Consider the following 23044-nt stretch of genomic DNA (forward strand, 5'->3'; position numbering starts at 1 on the left):
TTGCCAGTATTTAGAATTTTTGCATTTATGTTTATCAGGAATATTGGTCTGAATTTTGAAGTTTTCTTTCCTTAACATGTCTTTGGTTTTGGTATCAGGGTGATACTATCTTCATAGAAGGAGTTTGGATGGTTCCTTCCTTTTCTATTTCATGGAATAATTTGAGGAAGATTCACACTAGTTCTTCTTTGAGGATCTGGTAGAACTTGAATGAGAATCCATCCAGTCCTGGGCTTCTATGATGGTAGGATTTTGATGGCATCTTCAATTTCCTTTCTTGAAATTGATCTGTTTGAGTCTTCTACATATTTTTGGTTCCGCTTGGGTGGTGAATGTGCCTCTAGAAATTTGCTGATGGCTTCAACATTTTCTATTTTATTGTAGTATAAATTTTCAGAATAATTTCTGATTATTGTTTGTATTTCAGTGGTGTCCCTGGTGATATTTCCTTTTCCATCACAAATTTTAGTAAAAAAAAATTTGAGTTTTTTCCTCTTCCTTGGTTAGTGTGGCTAAGTATTTATAAATCTGATTTATTTTTTTCAAAGAACATAATACTTGTTCCATTGATTTTTTTGAAGAATCTTTTGTTATTGTTTTAATTTCATTGATTTCGGCTCTGATTATAATCATTTCCTGTCTTCCACTGCTTTTAGTGTTGATTTGTTCTTCTTTTTCTAGGGCCTTGAGATGTAATTTTAGGTTATTTATTTGTGGCTTTCTATTCCTTTAATGAATGAGTTCCATGCTACCAACTAAGAATGGAAACTCCTCTTTCTTAAAGCTCTTTAAGCTGAAGATGAACAATTTGATATAAATTTCAAGGAACAAGCCTCATGTCTGATAAGTGAGCCCCAAAGAAAACTCATCAAACTGCCTGATACTATAGCCAGAGACATTTAAACTGCAGGATGAGAAACTGATATCAAAACAAGACTCCATGTCTCAGTGAGATTCTTGCTCCTTTCAATTTTTCCTTGTCCTTTTTTTCCCCTCATTTGGCAGGATAATAGTGTAGTTAAAATTTCACAATATAGATTTTTGAACAAAAATGGCAGATTAGAGGAAGGCTGCACTCTCATGTTTTCCTGAGAATTGAAGCAGTGAGAAAACTGTTTCTGTGTGAGGTGGGCGACTAAGGGAATACCCTGAAAGTCAATAGTGAACACTCAGAGACTCAGACCTATAATTTCTGGTGCTTCCAACAGAGGACAAGAAAGAATACATGAGAGTCAAGCCTGTGGCATCAGTGTTGCTGAGTCACCACAGAAATGAGAGGTCACATGAAGGGAAAGAGAGAAGCATCGCAGAAAAATTTGGCACAGGACCCCTGTAGACCAGAATAGCTTTGTGACCTTAGCTGATACAAAGTCGGCTTGGTGAGCTGGTGGTTGAAAATTGCTCCATCCAATCAGTGTCATTCAAGAACCAAGCTCAACCACCAGTAGCACTCTGAGGGGAGGGAGTAAATGCCAGCTACAGTGGTAACTTAGCAACAAACTATAATCATCTATGTTTTAAAAAATGATTATTCATGATCTCTAAACTCTCTTAACCAATGAGAAAAGTGGGTGAGAAGTAATAGAGAATAGACTAAAACTGAAGGCGTTAATGATAGCATACTCAATACTAACTTGTATTGGAAGAAGAGGGAAAGTGAAGAAAAACAGAAAAATGGGTGAGGAAGGGAAGGGAAACAGAAGGTGAAAGGTTAATAAAATAGGTACTTGTCACTCCGTTTTTCTGTATGCTTAACAAAACACTGTTGAAATCCTGAGAACTGTTTGCTAATCTTGTTCCCAGAATGTGCTGTCCCCAACTGCCAAACTGCAGAATGCACTCCCTCACTCGGTTGCAGGCAAACTGCCCACTCGCCCTGACCCGTCAATGAACTTCCCTCCCTGCCCTTTCCAAGAAAAGTATATAAGCTCTGCTTAAGCTGTTCCCAGGGCTCTATCTCTCTTGGCTCTAGTGAGCTCTGAGCCCCAGCATGCTGGAAATAAACCCTTTTGCTGTTGCATGAGACAGTCTCTTGGTGGTCTCTTCCTCTGACGTTTCGCCGGTCCCTTACAAAGGAAAGCTGAGAGAGGGAAGGATAAAAGAGAATGGAGTTGAGAAAGAAGAAAAAGAGATTGAGAAAAAAATCCAATTAATTGAAAAAAACATAAAATTAGATAAAAATCATGAAAAAACAAATAATGAGAAAGACATTACAAAACACTTTACACAAAATGACTAATATAACAGCAATCATAGAAAGATTCAATTTCTCCACTGTGGATTTTACAGTGGGGCAACTTTTTTCTAGGTTTGCAATTTTAGAATCTTCAGATATGAGAATGTTTGTGAGATATAATTTTCATACTATTTGCTGGTTCTCAGCTCTTACCCAAACTAGCCAAACTTAGTAGGGGAGTCTGTGTGCTGGGCTCTACCTGTTGCTTGCCTGCCTGCATTTATCGGGAAAGTGTTGTCCCTTTACAGGAAAATTGACCGTCAATATGACTGGGCTTTTCCATCAAGAGTTGGGAGTGTAACTTTAGCAGGAGCTGTTGGCCAATCCTCTCACTGAGAGTCTGTGGTCAATCTTGATTGCATTGCAATCCTCATTTCAAAAACCTCAGACTATGTACTAGGGACAGTGTGTTGAAGGAGCCCGGGTAATGTCAGCAGAGTTTACAGTTACTTCTGGCCATGGGAGAGGTGACAAGACCCGCAGTAGTATGCTGCAGGTAAAACTTTGTACCCAACTCACACCTGACACACTTCTACACTCTGTCAGTCCTGTTCTTGGAAAGTTCAGAACATCAGTTTCAAACGAATGCACCCTTTAATTCTCTTCACTCTGAGACCTGACAACTCATAGTCCCTGGTTCTGTCCCTTTTGCATTAGCTACCCCTGTACTTGGACTTCACTGGAAACCCTCCTGTCCCCCAACCTTCTTTTATTCCTTTTTCTTTTTTTTTTTAACATTAGACCAAGATTATATCTGATTCCAGCAACAAGAATTTCAACAAAGATTCATTCTTCCACATGAACTGATTCCTTCATGTACTTATTAATTTCTGTAAAAATAAGGAATGATTACTGTGAGCCACACTGTAAGCTGGTCTCTAAGAACATGTAGATGACAGATAATGAAGCCAAGTTGCCAGCACAGGGCCAAGGATTAAAACATTAAATTGAGATATCATAGTACAGAGATATTGGGAGGAATGAGACCCCAGGGAAAGAACATTCTGGGTCAGCATGCTCAGGTTTAATTCAATCACATGGGCAGATCTTCTAGCATTGGTTTCCTCATTCTTTAGTAAAACAGGATAAACTAACAATCCCTTCTTGACTACAGAATTGCCTTGAGCAGTATGTAATTGTACCAGTTTGTTAGGACTTCTATGAAAAAGGATGCATAAAGTAAGAAATGTATTGTCTCACAGTGTGAAGACTAGAAATCCCAAATTACGATGTTGGCAAGGCTATTTCCTTCCATGGGTTCTGAATGAGGCACCTGTTTTTTTTAGTTTCGATATGGCCATCTTCTCTCTATGTCTCTTCACATTGTCTTCTCTCCATGATTATCACCATAATGATCTGACTTTACTTTGATTACTTTTATAAAGACCCTCTGTTGAAGTAAAGTCACACTCTGGGGTATTAAGGGTTAGCACTTCAACATATAAATTTGGAAAGAACACAACCAACCCATAATTCTAAAGTAAATGTGTAAAAGACTTGTAAACAGGGAGGCCATCGCTGAACATTGATCAGGGTAGTTCTGAGTATAGGCCTCTAGAAGTCCAGCAGGGTGAAAGAAACTGACCTTAGGTCAGGTTCTAGAATGCTAGCTAGAGTCTGGACCAGAATACAACAATGTGCATGGCTGAACCTGAGAAACCAGTTAGGGGTGATGGTGGATTAAGAAATACACACACACACACACACACACAGATATTGAGGGAAAGCTAGGATCAGGTGGAACACTGTACTCTTCAGACACTGTTTCTGATGGAGAAACAGTGTATGGAGTGCTGGCCCAGACCCTATATTTATATAGGGTCTCCTAACCAAGAATTTAAGGACTATAGAGGCATTGTTCTTTATGCACTAGAAAGTTACAGGGCTAGAAACATTCTTGTATCTATTTCACTGTTGCAATGCTTGGGGATTCCTGTGGCACCCAGGAAGCCCATTGTTCAAAGTATCTACCAAGAGGGCAGGCTTGAAGTTTACAGCACTGGTGAAACATTGTTGTTATCTTGCTGTGCTCAAAATCCTCTATTCCTAGGAGCTGGTGTTTGAACTCAAAGCTATGAGTTAAAGACTTCTATTGCAAGCACAGGATGCTCCCTCTTAACAGGGGTCACCTTCAACTGGGCAGTTTTCAATCAGTGGCTTCCTGAGGAGAAATTCCCAGGAGCGGTGTGTCACCTCTGTCCAAATTTTGATTCGTGACTCAAAAATTAAGCACACACATTGACTTCTGTCTTCACTTTCATGTTTTTTTAAAACATTCTTTATATTTGATAGAATGTGTAGGTAATTCCATTGTGATACATGAAAGAGGACATACACATCAGTTAACACCATCATGACTCAATCCTCAGAACCTTTTCCACATGGATATTCCCAGTCTTGGGCTATGGTTTCAGGACTTGAGCCCTAAAATTCTCATTGCTTGAGAAGTGGAGGATTGGAGAAAGAATCAGACAGTGACAGAGGGAGACATGGTTCTTTCCTTGGGGCAAAGAAAATGAGTAAAATCAGGAATCTCATGTCATAAGTCAGATATAGTCTCATCTCTGAGGAGCCTTCAGGTGGTTGGTAGAGACCAGCTGATGGCTACATCTGAGTCCCCTCTCATAGTAGAAAGACACTTTTGCCTCAACTACCATTTGGTCTGACCTCTGCCCTGACCCACCCTAGCTGAGTGATCATAGAAATGTCACTCAGCATCTCCAACTCTATGGTCCCTCCTCTTAAAGATGAAGATGTAAAACAGCTTTCCTTTGTAGGCATTTGTATTGAGTGAATTAATTTATGTTCTCCAAAGATTCATGGAAAGTATTTGATGAATGTGAGTGGTCAGTTGAGTTATTATAAACTGTGAGTCTCCAATATTCTCTTGTCTATCATTCCTGAATGGTAGTCTTCTGCCTCTAACCTTATTTACTTTGCCAAACCCTCTCCAATTCCCTGAAACAGTATTGTTCTGCTCAAAGTCATGATTTATGGCCCCAGACTTTTAGGGCATGTTGCCCTCCTGCTGGCTGAGGGACCAGAGAGTTACTCCATGTGCATGATCAGTCTTTCTGTCTCCAACCTGGGCCACAGGAATCATGCTCACCCTCTTCATTTATGCCCTTCACCAGAACCTGAAGATGTGGCCAAACCCAGAGGTATGGCATTCAGAAGGGAATGGGATAGTCTCTGGGATAACCCCTCATTCCATTCCCACCTCAGGGCCATGTCCCTTCATGGCTTTTGGAAGCAAGGGATTGATCCCGACTTGTCCTGACACTGCCCCTTTCTCTGCAGGTGTTTGACCCTTCCTGATTTGCACCTAGTTCTGCTCAACACAGCCCCTTCTTCCTGTTCTTCTCAGTAGAATTGTATATGAGGCGTCCCACGTTGGTAATGGGGTAGGAGAAAGAGAAGGAGTCTCTGGGAACAAACTTGATGATTGTCACCCCCTAGGTTTCCTTGAGGCTTCTTTTAGATGGTGGTTGTGGAAAAGAAGCCTTGGGTGGGTGTATTTGTGCCACCCAAAAGGTGACATTTCAAATTATGCCATGGAGTCATTGGCCCACTGCCCTTTCTAAGGGCCAGACAAATTTCAGATCAGTGGGTGTTCCATACTTCAGTGTGTCCTGGTGTTTTCCTCACTTCAGGTGCGTAACGTCATGAAGAAGAAATTCTCTTATATATTTATCTTCAGGTATCAGGCCCTTTGGTTGCCAGGATTCTTACAGTTCTTCTCTCCACATATTCTTAACCCCACCCACTGCCCTTTAAGTTAAGTTGCTAATCCTCAGATCAGGGAAGCAAGGGATTAGTTGACTTGGATTTGTTTTCAAAAGCTTGGCATGTGCCAACTGTTCAGATACCTTAAAGGTTACCGTTGCCCTTTGAAGACAGTTTATAGCGATGGGCATTCTCTCCACATTTGCAGTCTCTCCCAACGTGATTTTTGACTGCATGTGAGTGTTCATGTTCCTCTTTTCACTTTCCAAGTTGTAAAAACTTGAAAAACCAAGTAAGAACTCACCTTAAAATTACACTTAGAGACTATATAGTCTAATTTCAGACAAAAAGAATGAAAATTAGGACAATAAACTGCCTTTAAGGGAAAAAATCTACTACTATGTACTCTGACACATTGCTTGCAAGGTTCCCAGAGAGTATAATATAAAACCCACCTGAATCAGCTGCAGAGCTGGACAGGTGGGTTTTATGTTATAAAAAGGCCTACTGTGCTTATCCATAATGACTCATGTTCACGTTCAGTGTATTCTAATGAGTGATTTCAATTTAATTAAGACAATTCAAATAAGAAGATTGAAAAGGCATATTTCCCTGTACCAAGTGCTATGCTAAGACATGGAAACTCAGATGTAGAATAATCACTCCTGGTCCAGGGAGAAGCACAGAAATACAGAATCAGCTACCTATACCTGCAATGGACATCATACTTTCCTTCATTTTTTCCCTTACTTGTCACTCATCTAGTAGTTTGTAGAATATTTCATATCCCTGGCACCATAGGAGACCCTGAACTGTGGTGAGTGCTAAAATAATGACACCTTGGGGGAAATGGGAGGGAGAGGAACAGCCAGCAGAGTGGTGAAAGTCAGCTGGTCATTGACATGAGCCTAGAGGATGTGCAGGCAAAGATGGAGAGAGGCCTCATCACTAACCTTAGAAACACGAGCTTAGCTTGGAAGTGGGGTGGCACAGAAAAGAGGTGGGCAAAGCATTAGCATATAGAGTGTCTGCAGGGAGGTGAGGCATTGGAACACTATCCTAACTGCTTGAAGAGCATGATAGTTACTTCAATGTGGAGGAGGGGAGGCAGGAACACAAGAGAAGTCCAGGAGAGAAGGCTGAGTGCTGGCAACTAGGGACAAACCAGAGTAGAATTATAAACGTTATGTTCACTCAACAACTCCAAATGGCCAGCCTGCTTCTAACTGACACTTGACACCAACCACCTCTCTGCATTGCACCCAGGGAGAAGTTCCTTCTCATCATGGAAAGGTTTTCCATAACAACAATAACATTTGCTTATTGTGAAACAGAAACCATCTAGATCCTCCCATTTGTGTTGTTCAGTACGTGTTTAATAAAAACCTAAAAAAAGCAAAGCTCAAGTTTAACCATCTTGAGGGGGAGGAGGATGAGAAAGACCAGGTCCTTCCATTTCATTTTATGTGAAAAGGGAAAATAGACAGGTAGATAATTAAGTGTAATTGTCACAGACAGCAGGAAGCTCAAGAAGAAAATAAAGATGCTTTCACCAGAGAGGACCTCCTTGAGCAGGGCAATCTGGAAGGCTTCTTGATGAAGAGGATGTTTAAGGTGAACCTGGAAGATGATAAGGTCTGACTGGGTGAAGAATAAGGAGAGGGCATTCTGAGAGAGGGAAGCAAGCACAAAGGCTCTGGGGTGGGAAGGCTCTTGAAGTCTTTTAGGGGCTGCCCATGAGGAGACTCTCATCTGAGAACAGGTTGGAAAGACCAAAGGGGGGTCTCCATGACAGGGCATCACTAAGGTGAAAGGAGATGAGATAGAAAAGCCGTCATCTGCTGCCCAGAACATAGATAGTATTGCACAAATAAATGACCGTGCATTTATCACAGAAAATAGGAAGTTCAGGAAGGAAATAAAGAAGGTGTTACCAGAGAGGCCAATAGGGAAGACCTGCTTGGGAGGCCACCTGGGGAAGGCTTCTTGTTGGAGAGGGCATTTGACATGAGCCTGGAAGGAGGATAAGTATCTGGCTGTGTGAAGAGTATGGCACATACATTGTGGGGAGAGGGACAACAAGTTCAAAGGCTCTAAAGTGGCACAAACCATGGTATCTCAAAAAGCAGCTCCATGATGAGACAGACACCTGAGATGAGGTTGTGAGGTCAGGGCAGGGTGGGTGTGCTCCATGACAGGATATCAGCAGAATGAAGAAGGAAAATATATGACAGTTCTTGTCTCCATGCTCTGCATGCTGCTGGTGCTAAACTAAATAAATAAACTCAGGTAGTAGAAAATGAGGAGTTAGCTTTGAGATGATGCCCTTGACTCTGACACTCAATTCTTTTGTGACTTGGAGAAAATCAATTAGCATTTTGGAGCATGAGTTCCCTTGTCTATAAAACAAAATTAACAACACCTGGTAAACTGAGGCACGGATATGTTTTTGCAAAGTCTAAGCACTATGCAAATATAAAGGAGATATTTTTGAAGCTTCTCTGTGTGCCAGCACTGTGCAGGGTCCTGAGGTAAAGGAACCTCACTTTCTCAGACTCACCTCTGTCTCTCATGCCAAGGAGAAGCAGAGGTAAAGGATGTCCCCAGCAAAAAAAGAAAAAGAAAAGAAAAACAAAACCACAGAGTTCTGTGCCTTCCTTCAGTCAGGAAAAGCAGCAACCATTTAGGTTTCAAAGGAGAATGTCTAGAACATTCAGCCTTAGCAGATGAAAAAATGTAAGTGAAAAATGTAAAATGGTATCAGTATCAAACTCAACTTTATGAAAATTCTGAAAGTAAGAAGGACCTGGGGTAAACTTTGCACAGGAGTACCTGTTCCAAGCTGCCACCTCAGGATCCATGGCCTCTTCTCTAATTTCCCTGCACTTATAAACTGAAACAGAAGGCACCGAGAAATATTAAGTAATATTTTAAATATTTAAATATTTTAAATGTTAAGAAATATTTAAAAAGTGGCATCCAAGCCTGATGTGGTCATGATATAACCAGTACCAAGTTACTCACTCCCTCTTTCACTCATCAAATCAGTAAGTATTAATTGGGCATCATCAGTAGGTACAGTTCTCTGCCTCATGCTATGGGGAAAATTAGGAAACGCAATGTCTAGCAACCCTCCAGGAGTCTTTGGTTGGGGGTGTACATATACAAAAGCTTGGAAATAATATTTACTGGTAAGAAATCTTGACATGCCAAACACAGTTCAACTCAACCATCGGCTCACACCACACACACAGCTCTGTATTCTGCTCTTGTCACTGTTTTGGTAAGCATTTCTCATATCCTGCTAAGTTCTCCAAAAGAATCGTTTCCATTGACTATAAGGATCTAGCCACAGGGTTGGCCCTGTGTATACCAAAAGGAGCTTCCCTGGGTTTCATTTGTGCCAATATGTGGAGTAGATCATCTGTTATGTCTTCCTGCTACTTGGAAACAGTGGATAAAACATGGTGGACAAGAAATGCTCCCTGTGATGTTGGGACATGCCATAGAACTGCACCTCCAGCTAATCATTAATTCACATTAGTGGTCAACAGCAATGTTTCTGGGTCTAGATGGCCTGAGTTAGAATCTTGGCTATGCTTCAGACCAGCTGGTTGAACCTGAGCAAGCAGCTAAACCCTTTCTTCCTTAGGTTTCTCATCTATATTAAAGATGTTTTGCTTTTAAAAAAACTGTTTTGAGGGTAAAAGCAGGTAAAAGATTTGAGCATTGCCCTGAAAGAAAGCAGGTAAAGATTTGAGCATTGCCCTGAATATAGAGTGCTCACTACTCTAAAGAAGATCCAGGAATGGAAATTAACCTCAGAATGAAGAAAAAGTTGAGAGAAATGTGGTGTAAATAGTTACATGCTCCTGTGCCCTTGGGTTCTGAGAGGACACAGGATCAGAGGAGAATGAGAAGAACTCTGGCCCCTTCTTGATTAATGAATCACCCGTCATGGTGTCTGGCAATGAAGGAGGTGGTGGAAAAAAACCATGTGGATGAGTGAAGGGGTCAGGCCAGAAGGAAACTTGCAGCCCCAGGAGAGCCAGCTTCCACAGAATTCTTTCTGAAGTATCTTTTGTGTTTTACTCTCTGAATTCTGCATGTTTGGTTTGATCTTGGAGAATTAGGTGAAGTGAGAGCAAGGATCTTCAAGATGAACAATCCCTTCTCTTATTCTCCATTGTGTGTTGGAGACTGACCTTTCACAGATCACCCTCACCTCAGGTGGTCTCCTATTCCTTCCCCACATCCCATTCTTCTTAGTGTTTTCCTCACCTGGTGGACATTTCATTGCTCCACGGCAGCTTTATCCCATTTTCCTATACTGATGTCATTTTCTACATTTACTCACAAGACAGCAAAGCTGAGAAATTTTCTTGAATTTGTTGAAAGATTGAAAGAATGAGCTGCACTCAAGGATAATTGAGAAAAGGATTAATAGCCACCTTACAAAAAAGACACTGAACTCAGAGAGGATAAGTTGCTGGCTACATAAGTAATTAGGCGGCTCTAGGGTTACAGTGTCCTGAGTCCCACTCCAGTGCTCCATACAGAGCATGGTCACCCTGGATCATCAGAGCACAATGGACAGGGTGTGCCCAGGAAATATTTCTGGGGCCACTGGGACTCAGACATTGGAGTCCAACAATTGGGCTCAGATTTGGAGGCCAATAGGAAAGGATTCCAATCCCACCACCCACTTTCCCTGGACATTTTCCTCTGAATACCTCAATTTACCTCTTTGGATTAAAAAATTTCATCACTAACATCATGGTAGTAGTTCATACAATCACACTTACTGAATGTTTAATGAACTAGCTATGAATTTTTTGAAGTCTGAGTTCATGTGTGTTCTTCAAGCAGTTCTGCCCCACTAACTAGAGTATTGCCTATTGCAAGTTAGTGCCCAACAAATATATGTAATCAATATGGAGAAGGGAAAATGGGTGTGTTCATGGCCATTGCCTTTGTCCGCTGATGAAGTTTTGACTTTACTGTTTCCCAAGGTGAAACTTTCAGGTTAATCAATTCTGTACTCTGAGATCAAGCCCTGCTCTCATACCTCACGCTCCTCCATGTGGGTCAGGCAGTCCTCTCAGACTTAGGCAGGGCTGGCTAGGTGCCTTTAGTGGCAGTGAGGGGAGAATGAGTAACCCAGAAGTTTCTGCAGCATAAGCATCTCTGCACGGGGCTCCAGTAAATTCCTTGGCAGCAAATATGGACTCCTCCAAGTGTCCAACCTGTTTGGCTTCCTTCTGCTGTTGTTCAATGCAGCCCAGTTCCTCCCACGCAGGCAATGGCTGCTCAAAGCCCTCTAGCAGTTTCCATCCCCACCCTCTCATGGGTTCTTTGGCCACAAGGTAGGCAGTAATGGAAAGGGGAGTAGGAGGGAGGGAGGCCCTAGCCCAAAGAGTGGCCAGGTAGTCCACAGGACAAAGCCTATTGCATGCACTAGCCATCTGAGGACTCCCACATTACCTTTCACTCCTTCAAAAGAAGCCTGTCCTGCTGTTACCTCTGTTTATCACTCTATCACCATGCAGATCTGACATCTGTCCTGACAACCAGGCATTTAAGAGGACTATTGTTTGTTTTTCCTGAGTCTTCTCCATTCAATGCTAAGCCCACCTAGACCCCTCCGCTTCAGAACCAGCCTTCTACATGCTTCCCTGCTCCAGTCACTGAATGTGATACTCTGTCTGGTCCTGAGTTTGCTCTGAAACACAGATATCAGTGTGATGGAGTCACTACCCTGAGGAGACCATGCTGGGTGGCAACAAGAGACATGAGTATCAGGATGTGTCAGGACACAGTAAATCAGCTACCTCTACTCAGGTGGAGGGACCAAATGTCTAGATTTGTCCCAAACTGAGGATGTTTACGGAATGTGTGTCATGGTATCAGAGAGGGAAATAGCAGCACATTTTCTGCCACTGAGGGTGACTGATTTAGAGTCACTCCATAAACAAAATGTTTGGCTCGTTGTCAAAAAACCTTACACTATGAGGTCTTTGAGGTTGGGCACACCAATACTTTCTTGTACCTCAGTGTCCATAGCAGAGCCTGGCACCTTGTATAGAGTCAGAGGAAGGAGGGAAAGGAACAGCCTGAGGGCATGGAGGGAGGGGGTCAACTTCCTGCACTTCCAGCCCAGAGGTGGGGCACAGAGCAGGTTAAGGGGCAGTGGGAAGGGAGCTCTGCAAAAGATTGTGTTTTGAACACACTTAAAAGGAGGTGGGGGATGTGAAGCTCATGCAGAGAGCTGAGGCTCTGAACCCCACAGCTCTGCTGAGGCACACAGCTCTATTCTCCAGGGCCACAGGATCCAGCTTAGGGAAAGTTCTGGGAGACAGCAAAAGTTTGGTTCTAGAAAAACACAGACAGGTTCTAGAAACAGTCCAAATCCCTCAGTTCTGCTGAAAGGTCCAGAAATATGGACCCTGTGGATATGCTGCCCTTCACTGCAAGTCCCTAAACCAGAAATAAATGATGGTTTTTAAAGATGTGTCTTTCCCCTGATATCAGATCCCAAAGGATCAGAAAGAGCAACACATTATGACATGGGTTAATGAGTCCCCAAGTTGCTGCTCTCTGTGACTATGGTGCAGCAAAGGGCACTTCCTTGTCTATGACCCTGACTACATGAAGGTGATTCTGGGAAGAGTGAAACTCCATCTCAGAACTTTTAGTTCTTCTCTTCTAAGAACATGCCCTCTGCCTGTGAAAGTTCAGGGAAAAAAGGCAATTCATTAATAAATGTCTAAATAAACTAGTGTGCTGTTCCCTTCGCATATGGGCATCAGCACTTACTTCATAGAGGACATTTACAACAGCTTGTGGGTCTGATTTTTTTTTCTTTTTGGTCTTTTCTCCCCCTCTCTCTTATCTATACTCAGTGGAGGAGATCTGTTAGGTACACTGGCCTGTATCCATGGAGGTGATCCGTTAGATATATTAGCCTGTATCTGAAAAGCAAATTTCATATCCAGTGACTTTTATTTGAAACCTCTAATTTCTCCCTGTTTAGGTAATGGGCTAACTAAGCCACCACTCATTGTGAAGACACGCCAAGGCTCAGTCATATTCTTTGGCATTGAGAATGTGGCCTATGTTCCTTGCCACCTCCTCACTGCAGTCTTGCTATTCTAGGAGCCTGTCTTTCTGAGCCCTTTGACTGTCCCAGAAGAGACAGAATGGGATGGGAGACTGTGGGAGATGACATAGGACAAAATGCCAACTGACAGTCATCAGGCACTCATGACATTCCATGGCCTCAACCACAGTGGCCCTGGGTCTTCATTATTTGTCTCCTTCTTGCAACTAATCCCATTACTTACTTTTCAGGTCCAAAAGCTCATAGTATGTACAGACTGTGGCTCCCTGGATTGGTATGTACATCTGAAAGTAGGCACTCTGAAATTAGGATTGGCAAAATCTCTCTCTGGGGGCTGGGGTGGTGGCTCAGTGGTAGAGTGCTTGCCTACCATGTGTGAGGCACTAGGTTCAATTCTCAGCACTGCATATAAATAAATAAAATAAAGGTCCATTGACAATTAAAAAATATTTTTTTAAAAAAAATCTCTCTCTGACTCACAGAGAACAAGATTTGATGGGTCACTACCGTGACTGCCCCTAAATGAAGCCTCATTTCCTACCTTCTATCCAGAACCCCACCCCTTCTGCAAGCTGTTGTGAGCCCTCCTGAGGCTCACTCCTTCCACCTCTCCTTCTAAGTACCTCCAAACAGTCTCAGCCTGACATGGACTTGGGTACCTCTTTCTCCTGCCCACAAATCCTTTCTACATCTCCTTTGTAGCTGTCACAATCATATCCGATATACCAGCCCAACTGGGAAATCCATATTCCTGAAAAGAGCCAGTCATTGCTGTCTTGGTCCAAAGACGTTCTGCCCTCTAGGTTCTCTCCCCCAAGAGTTCCACTACTTGTCTGTCTTAAATTGTGCCCACTTTCCATCTCTCATTGCCCACTCACTTATGTACACAACCATGCATGACCCAGGGTACAGTTTGCTCCTGTTGAATGGGCAGATATGGTTCCAGCACCGGCAGATGTTGACCCCAGCCTTCCACTATGACATCCTGAAGCCCTACGTGGGAATCATGGCTGACTCTGTCAGAGTGATGCTGGAGAGTCTCTCTCTCTTTCACTTCCATTGACTCACTGTGTTAGTCAGTTTTTTTTTTCTTTTTTCTACTGCAACTAGCAGACCCAACCAGCACAATTATAGAGATGGAAAAATTTATTTAGGGGCTCACAATTTCAGAGGTCTCAGTACATAGACATCAGGCTCCATTCCTTGGAGCTAAAGGTGAGACAGGACATCATGGGAAGAGTGTGCTAGAGGGAAGCAGCTCACATGATGATCAGAAAGTAGAGGCTTCACTCTCTACATACAAAATATACATACCCCAAAGCCCCAAAGCCATACCCTGATGACTCATCTCCTTCAGTCATACCCTACCTGCCTTCAGTTTCCTCTCAGTTAAACCCTCAGGGGATTAATTCATTGACTGGTTAAGACTTTCATCATCCAATCATTACTCCTCTGAACCTTCTTGCATTGTCTTACATGTGAGCTTTTGGGGGACACCTTATATCCAAACCATAATACTCACTCAAGGCTCACATTCAGTTCCCACTCTCTAACAGCTATCAGAAATAGTCACATGGAATAACAATCTCAGGTCATTACTGGAAGAATCCGTTCCTCAAATGTAGATGGGACAGAGTCGACCAAGGCATCAGAATAGAGTCACACACTGCTTATGGTCCAGGCATCATTATGAATACAGGACACACCTCCCATTTTCCAAGTTGTCAGCACAGTAGACTTGGGGAATAGTTGAATAGGCCAGGCAGCAGGAGTATCTGACCCTGAGTGGCCTAGGCAATGGCATCTTCATAGGAGGTGCACCTCCCAATATATAATTCATTCAGGGTGAAGTCCAGGACTTCTACATGGACTTGAGTGACCCATGTATTGATATGGACACCAGATCCAAATCTCACAGTAAAAGTGCCATCATCTCATCAGAACTTAAATTGATGACCTTACAGCACTCAACTTTTCATGAGGGATAATGAATTGATGTGTTTTAACTCTGTGACTAATGTACCCTGTATGCTCATTTTGCTTGACAGCATCTTGTCCTCATATTTTGTACTCTACCAGTTTTTCAAGTCTAGCTCATGTGTTAGAAACCTGAAAGGTGGCCCAGCAGCTTTTTCATAAACTGAATTGTCATAACTGATTCCCTAAAATTCTAAATTTAAGAAGTTATTAGGTAAAAATATTTAATTTTATAATAAAAATTTCTGAGTAATAGCCATCAGAATACAAACATTTGCTTCCTGTTCTTAATTTGCCAAAATGCATGTGACCCACAGGCCTCATGGAGGAACCAAGAAGTGCAGTGTTTCTCCCCTCCTCAGGACAAATGGGAGCAGCTTATTGGGCAGAACTCCACTCTGGAGATCTTTGAGCATGTCTCCCTAATGGCCCTGGAAACCATTATGAAGTGTGCCTTGGAGAGGTCAGTACCAAACATTCAATGATGAGGTCATTATTCTTAATAACTGATGTATTTTACCCGAGAGGTGGGTGGAGCATCTTGGATGCTCATTAGTACACAAAGAAATTCTAACCCTGGTCCCAGGCCAAACTCTAATTCCTGACCAGACCCAACCATGCCAAGATGCAGATGCCTCTCACAGGGTAGAAGCCTGGTTGCTCATGCTATCTTCTTAAGGCCCAATGCTCACAAGAAATGTAACACAGACATAAAATGTACCTCAGGGTTGATATCCCCATCACCAAGGGAGTCTCTACATAGAACCACTATACTTCTAGCTTATGTGTTTTCATAGCTCAGTCTGTTCTGCAATCTCCCCATCAGGAATTCCCTTCCTACATTCAGACTATTGCAGATCTGAACTACATTGTTTTTTTTTTTTCTTGTGTGAGGAATGTCTTCCACCAGAATGACACTGACCTCTGATGATCACTTGTTCCACCATGCCTGCCAGCTTGCTTATGACCATACAGGTTTTGTCTCTAATCCTGTTTCCCTTCCTATACCAGGCTCAATCTAAAAGATAGGGCCATGGCCCCCTGAGACAGAGGCAGGACACCTGCTAACAATGGAAAGAAACTAGAACACCCTCATGCTGGACACTATCTTACTGCAAGTGTTAGGAGCTGAGATGTTAGTGTGTCAGGTACAGCACAATGCCAGTATCATCACATTAGCAGTGTTGAATGAGACCCATCCCACCAGCATTCAACAGGGACTCCAGTGACCAGACTCCCACACACCCTCTCACCTGTGCATCCTGAGCTCTACAGGGCACCCAGATTGTCACAGGGGTACAATGGCTTATTATGGGTTGCTGTAGCTGTGTGTTCTGCCTGGTAACTCCTGTCCTGGGACAGATCAAGTGATCAGGCAGAGGAAGGCTCAACTGAGGGATGAGGGAGAGCTGGAGAAGATCAAGAAGAAGAGGCACTTGGATTTCCTGGACATTCTCCTGTTTGCCAAAGTAAATGTGTGGGAAAGAAACTTGGGGCTTTGCCCAGGAGCAGATGGAGGGACAAACCCTGCTCTCTCATCCATGGCCTCCCCAGATGGAGAATGGGAGCAGCCTGTCTGATGAGGACCTTCGTGCCGAGGTGGACACCTTCATGTTTGAGGGCCACAACACCACAATTAATGGTTTCTGCTGGATCTTCTATGCTCTGGCTGCACACCCTGAGCATCAGAAGTGCAGGGAAGAGGTCCAGAGCCTCCTGGGGGACGGAGCCTCCATCACCTGGTGAGTGAGAGCTCAAGAGGTGGGAGAGCCCTGCCTCTGGTAGGGACAAGGTGCTGGTCTTCCTGGGCCCTGCCTTCCCCTCAGGATGGGCTTCACTTCTGGGACCACCTGGACCAGATGCCCTACACCACCATGTGCATCAAGGAGGCCCTGAGGCTCTATCCACCAGTACCAAATGTGAGCAGAGATCTCAGTAAACCTATGACTTTCCCTGATGGACGCTCCTTACCCAAAGGTATGAGCTTTCTATATTTCCCTAATCACTTCCCAGGGAAATGGCAGTTCAGAAATTCACCTGTTTTAGCTTTTATGAACTTCTCTCAGTCTCCCTTTCCTCCTCTATAGAAAGGAGAGTTACTCTGAAATTTAGATGAGTCTTATGAAATGCTGGACATGGGGCTTGAAATCAGAAAAACATCTCAATTAAAAAAATGCCAACTTCTAGATTAAATGTCAGCCTCCAAATATTATCCTTGTGATTATTAATACTTGAGAAGAGCTGGGTAGAGAGAGAGAATCATACAGAGTTTTAGAGGTGTGTTTGTGTATGCGTATTGGCATATGCATGTTTTTAATGTCAAAGCAATGAAGGGGATCTTGAAGACCCACATTACAGGTCAGAAGTTGTTCAGAATCTAAAGAACATTCAGGGTAATAGAGGATAGAAGCTGTATTCTACCCTGTGAGGAAGCCACCCATTGGCTCACCCAGCATTGAGTCTGATCCTTGCTCTGCCACATGCCAGCAGTGTGAATGTGGAAAAGATAATCAACCTCACTGAAACCCCAGTATGTCTTATGAAAATGGGTGTAGACCAGTGTATTCTGTAGGGTGCTCATGAGGGTTGGGTGAGATCATGTCTACTCTCCACTGTTTCATGGAAGGTATTGGATGGCTGTGTGTTGTCACTTCATTTAGTGTAAGCAGTGAGTCTTCCATATTTTCTTGCTCTCATTCCTAGGCTCACAGTTTTCTGTTTCTCACCTTCGCTCAGGTGCTTTACCATGGCAACACTACCTTCATGCACTAAAATCATCCTGCTCAAAATGATGGTTCCTGGGACCCAGGAAACTAGTTCATGCATGTTTCCTGGTGTTTGAGGGACCCGAGCTCTAGCCCACTGTCATAATTTCTTTCCTCTTAACTGTCCCACAGTGATTATGGTCACACTCTCCATTTATTGTCTTCACAACAACCCGTAGGTGTGGCCAAACCCAGAGGTATGAGTCCCTGTGGGGAGGGAAGGGGAACATCTCTCAGGACCAACACCTCCTCCTGTTTCCCCCTCTGTGGATCCTGTTCCCCCATGGCTGGCAGACGGGGGGGCTTAAGCCTGACTTTTCCTGGCCCTGCTGCTCTCTCTGCAGGTGTTTGATCCTTCTCGATTTGCACCTGGATCTTCTCGACACAGCCACTCCTTCCTGCCCTTTTCAGGAGGATCAAGGTGAGATGTCCTCTGAGTAGCAATAGGGTGTGGAGAACAAGGAATCTCTGTCACACACTCAGTATTTGTGATCCCCTAGTTTTCTATGTGGCTTCGTCATGGAGGCCCTTGTTTGTTGGTTTTTGTGGGTAGAAGGTGTTGTGCGTCTGTGTCTGTGCCCCAAAGACAGGACACACTGTGGAGTGTGACCCACTGCACCTTTTCAGTAGCCAGTCTTTGGTGAATAAAACACCAAAATATATGGAAGTTTGAAACACAAGTATCATCATTTCTTGGTCTTTATTCATTTTGGAGTATGAATTTTTAGATTTTTGTACACAAACTACCCTTCAGGTGTTTTTCTCAATTCTCAGGTGTTTTAAGAGGTGCATTCCTCTTTCTTCCACATTTTCAATGAACTCATCACCTTTTCTACTTAATTCCTCAGTGGCCACTGTGATGAATCTTGAAATGTTTTCATATATTTAAAATTACTCCTTGTTGTTCTTACTGTAAAGCTGTCCGTGTAGAGTTTGCAGCCTGTTGTACAGGGGTGGATACCAGTGAGTGTGATTTCATGCAATTTTGGCTTCTGCCCTCCGATTTTTGGTCTCATTTTAACATTCACAATGGGTGTCCATATTCCCAGTCTGCAAAATTCTGTATTTGGAGAGAGATCTCTACCCATAGTTCCATGGTATAGGATGAAGAAGCTAAATGCCTCAGAGAAAATTCACTATTAAGTTGACACAGAGCACACACTGTCTTATACACTCACAAACTCACCTGAAGTAGCTGTGGAGCTGGAGAGCCCCACACCATAAGGGCTGCTGTGAAAGCCCAGCAAGGCTACAGGAATTGGCCTGTGAAATACACATTGACATAAACCTACTAAATGATTAGTAGGAAGGTTTTTCTGAGTCAAAAAATCTGTGAATTTTACAATGCTAAGTCAACTTTAACACACTGGCATTAAATAAAATTATCCATGGAGAAATCATATTTTTCAGATTAAATTTATCCTGGAATTGATATCTTCCACATTAGATACTAGCTACAAATCTTGGCACTGACATTGTAGGGCAGGACAATATTAAGTAGCTCAGTCTTTAGGTAGAAAAGCTTACATTCTGTGTTCCATTGCATTTCATTTTATTTTTGTAGTTCAACATATCTAAGTCAAATACAAAAGTATTAAAAAATATGTTTCTCTGTGCCAAGTCCTGTGCTCTGAGGCAAGTTGCTGATCTTGATTCAGTGAGAACTGAAAGGTGTTTTTCAGAATCAGACACGTACAAGTAAGACAGACATCTTTCTTTTCTTCATTTTTTCACTCTCTCCTCACTCATTGAACAACTGATGCAATGTTCTATGTCCCTGGCCCTACATTGTGGTGGCTACTTGAATAAAACACTGATAGTAGCTTGGGGGTTTGGGAGAGAGAGGGAAAGCCATCAGTGGGTTGAGAGTCAGCTGGCCATTGTCCTGAGCCTTGAGAATGTTTAGGTAGAGGTAGAGGGAGGACATCCTCAGCAACCTCAAGAATATGAGCGGAAGCAGGAAGTGGGGCTGGACAGGTGAGAGGTGGGTGAGGCAGTAGCCCACAGAGGGTGTACAGGGAGGTGAGGCCTTGGATACTGCCCTTACTGGTGGAGGGCATGGGAGTAAGGAGGGAGGGGAGTCAGGGAGACCAGTGAAGCCTGGAAGAAGAGACTGAAGATGGCAAGAGGGATATTTCTGGAGTAGAAACCTAGAGATGCTGGTGGACCAAGGGTGTGAGGGGAGGCTGGAGCCTGACCACTGGGTGGGAGGCAGATGGGGCCATAGCTTACAGATCTCCAGCACAATGTCCTAATCAGGAGATGACCCTGACATCTGATTCTGCCATTAGAATACTTTGTTGCTGTAGATGTGATCCCAGGGAGTGTGGTCCACACATTCCCATGTGACCCAAACCAATTATAGCCACATCAATGAGTCAGAAACCGTTAGTAGAGAGACTAAACTAGCCAATGATTATTCTTTTATTTTATTGGTTGTTCAAAACATTACAATGCTCTTGACATATCATATTTCATACATTTGAATCAAGTGGGTTATGAGCTCCCATTTTTACCACGTATACAGATTGCAGATTCACATTAGTTATACATCCACGTTTATACATACTGCCATACCAATGTCTGTTGTATTTTGCTGCCTTTCCTCCCCTTCCTATACCCCCTCCCCTCCCCTCCCCTCCCATCTTCTCTCTCTACCCCTGTACTATAATTCATTTCTCTCTCTTGTTTTTTTCCCTTTCCCCTCACATCCTCTTATATGTGATTTTGTATAACAATGAGGGCCTCCTTCCATTTCCATGCAATTCCCCCTCTCTCTCCCTTTCCCTCCCACCTCTCGTCCCTGTTTAATGGTAATCTTCTTCTCATGCTCTTCCTCCCTGTTCTGTTTTGAGTTGCTCTCCTTATATCAAAGAAGACATTCGGCATTTGTTTTTTAGGGATTGGCTAGCTTCACTTAGCATAATCTGCTCTAATGCCATCCATTTCCCTGCAAATTCTGTGATTTTGTTATTTTTTAGTGCTGAGTAATATTCCATTGTGTATCAATGCCACATTTTTTTATCCATTCATCTATTGAAGGGCATCTAGGTTGGTTCCACAGACTAGCTATTGTGAATTGTGCTGCTATGAATATCGATGTAGCTGTATCCCTATAGTATGCTCTTTTTAGGTCTTTTGGGAATAGTGCGAGAAGGGGAATAGTTGGGTCGAATGGTGGTTCCATTCCCAGCTTTCCAAGGAATCTCCATACTGCTTTCCAGATTGGCTACACCAATTTGCAGTCCCACCAGCAATGTATAAGTGCACCCTTTTCCCCACATCCTCGCCAGCACTTGTTGTTGTTTGACTTCATAATGGTTGCCAATCTTACTGGAGTGAGATGGTACCTTAGCATGGTTTTAATTTGCATTTCTCTGACTGCTAGAGATGGTGAGCATTTTTTCGTGTATTTGTTGATTAATTGTATATCCTTCTCTGAGAAGTGTCTGTTCAGGTCCTTTGCCCATTTGTTGATTGGGTTATTTGTTTTCTTATTGTTTAATTTTTTTGAGTTCTTTGTATACTCTGGATATTAGGGCTCTATCTGAAGTGTGAGGAGTAAAAATTTGTTCCCAGAATGTAGGCTCCCTATTTACCTCTCGTATTGTTTCTCTTGCTGAGAAAAAACTTTTTAGTTTGAGTATGTCCCATTTGTTGATTCTTGATTTTAACTCTTGTGCTATGGGTGTCCTATTAAGGAATTTGGAGCCCGAACCCACGAGATGGAGATTAGAGCCAACTTTTTCTTCTATCAGACGCAGAGTTTCTGGTTTGATACAAGCTCCTTGATCCATTTTGAGTTAACCTTTGTGCATGGCGAGAGAAAGGGATTCAGATTCATTATGTTGCATATGGATTTCCAGTTTTCCCAGCACCATTTGTTGAAGATGCTATCCTTTCTCCATTGCATGCTTTTAGCACCTTTGTCAAATATAAGGTAGTTGTAATTTTGTGGATTGGTCTCTGTGTCCTCTATTCTGTACCATTGGTCCACCCGCCTGTTTTGGTACCAGTACCATGCTGTTTTTGTTACTATTGCTCTGTAGTATAGTTTAAAGTCTGGTATCGCTATACAGCCTATTTCACTCTTCCTGCTTAGAATTGCTTTTGCTATTCTGGGTCTTTTATTTTTCCAGATGAATTTCATGATTGCTTTATCTATTTCTACAAGAAATGCCGTTGGGATTTTGATTGGCATTGCATTAAACCTATAGAGAACTTTTGGTAATATCGCCATTTTGATGATGTTAGTTCTGCCTATCCATGAACAGGGTATATTTTTCCATCTTCTAAGTTCTTCTTCTATTTCTCTCTTTAGGGTTCTGTAGTTTCATGATTATTCTTAAAATGAAAAGTGTAACTAGACCTGATTGTATAGTGTGCTAGCCTTATCTTAGCAGAGATTTCATGTCTACAAATGTAGAAGCAGAATAATAGCTTCCCATGGAAGAGTGGGGGCCTTGTCAAAGGGCAGGAGAGTGTGAATCCAGGCTAGAAGCAGAGCTATATGCCACTTCTAATTAAAGGAGGTTTCTGAATACTTCGTTCTTATCAGGAGCTCAGGGCTCAAAGCCTCCCCAGCTCAGAGTGGGGCCTGAGACCACTTTCTTCATCCCTGCCTGGTTCAGGAACTGCATTGGGAAACAATTTGTCATGAATGAGCTGAAAATGGCCGTGGCCCTGACTCTACTTCATTTTGAGCTACTGCCAAATCCCATCAGGATTCCTGTACCCATGGCACTCGCTGTGATGAAGTCCAAGAATGGAATCCACCTGCATCTCAGGAAGCTCCAATAATTCTGGTGGAAGAGAGGACATGTCTGCGGGCCAGCTGCTTGACATTTTGTGTTTCTGTCACCTGTTCTAGTATACCTTCCATTACCCCCAAACTGCTTTCAATCTTTCCACCTGCCCTCCTTCCCACCTGCCTGCTCTAAGAAGAATCCACAGAGATCAGGCTGAACATGAAGTGCCTGGTCCAAGGATGAAGCAAGGAGAGTGAGATGGGAGTGTCCTGGACAGGCTGAATGGCAGTCTTCTGGCATCAAGTGGGACAGGAGGGCTCATGCTGGCCATGCTCAGAGAGCAGGGGACAAAGGGGAGCCAATTACCATTATGATACTCAGTCCTGTGGAAGCAAAGGAGGAGCTGCATATGAGGGCAAGTGTCAATGTCTGAGTCCCAGAGGTGGAGACCTGACCCTGACTCAAAAGCAGG

General features: G+C 43.0%; 1 protein-coding gene and 1 pseudogene across 1 annotated transcript in view; one reads left to right on the forward strand and one right to left on the reverse strand.

Annotated features, from left to right (window-relative positions):
• The first annotated feature begins 6145 nt into the window (after nucleotides 1-6145).
• LOC107141468 lies at nucleotides 6146-22916 on the forward strand (annotated as a pseudogene).
• LOC107141794 (CD2-associated protein-like) overlaps nucleotides 20777-23044 on the reverse strand; it is a 31423-nt gene continuing 29155 nt past the window's right edge. The window contains exon 4 of the mRNA XM_048782693.1: nucleotides 20777-20806. The gene's annotated coding sequence lies outside the window, so the exon portion shown is untranslated. The remainder of the gene's footprint in view (nucleotides 20807-23044) is intronic.

Source organism: Marmota marmota, unplaced genomic scaffold, assembly GCF_001458135.2.
Source record: "Marmota marmota marmota unplaced genomic scaffold, marMar, whole genome shotgun sequence".
In the NCBI taxonomy this organism is placed as follows: domain Eukaryota; kingdom Metazoa; phylum Chordata; class Mammalia; order Rodentia; family Sciuridae; genus Marmota; species Marmota marmota.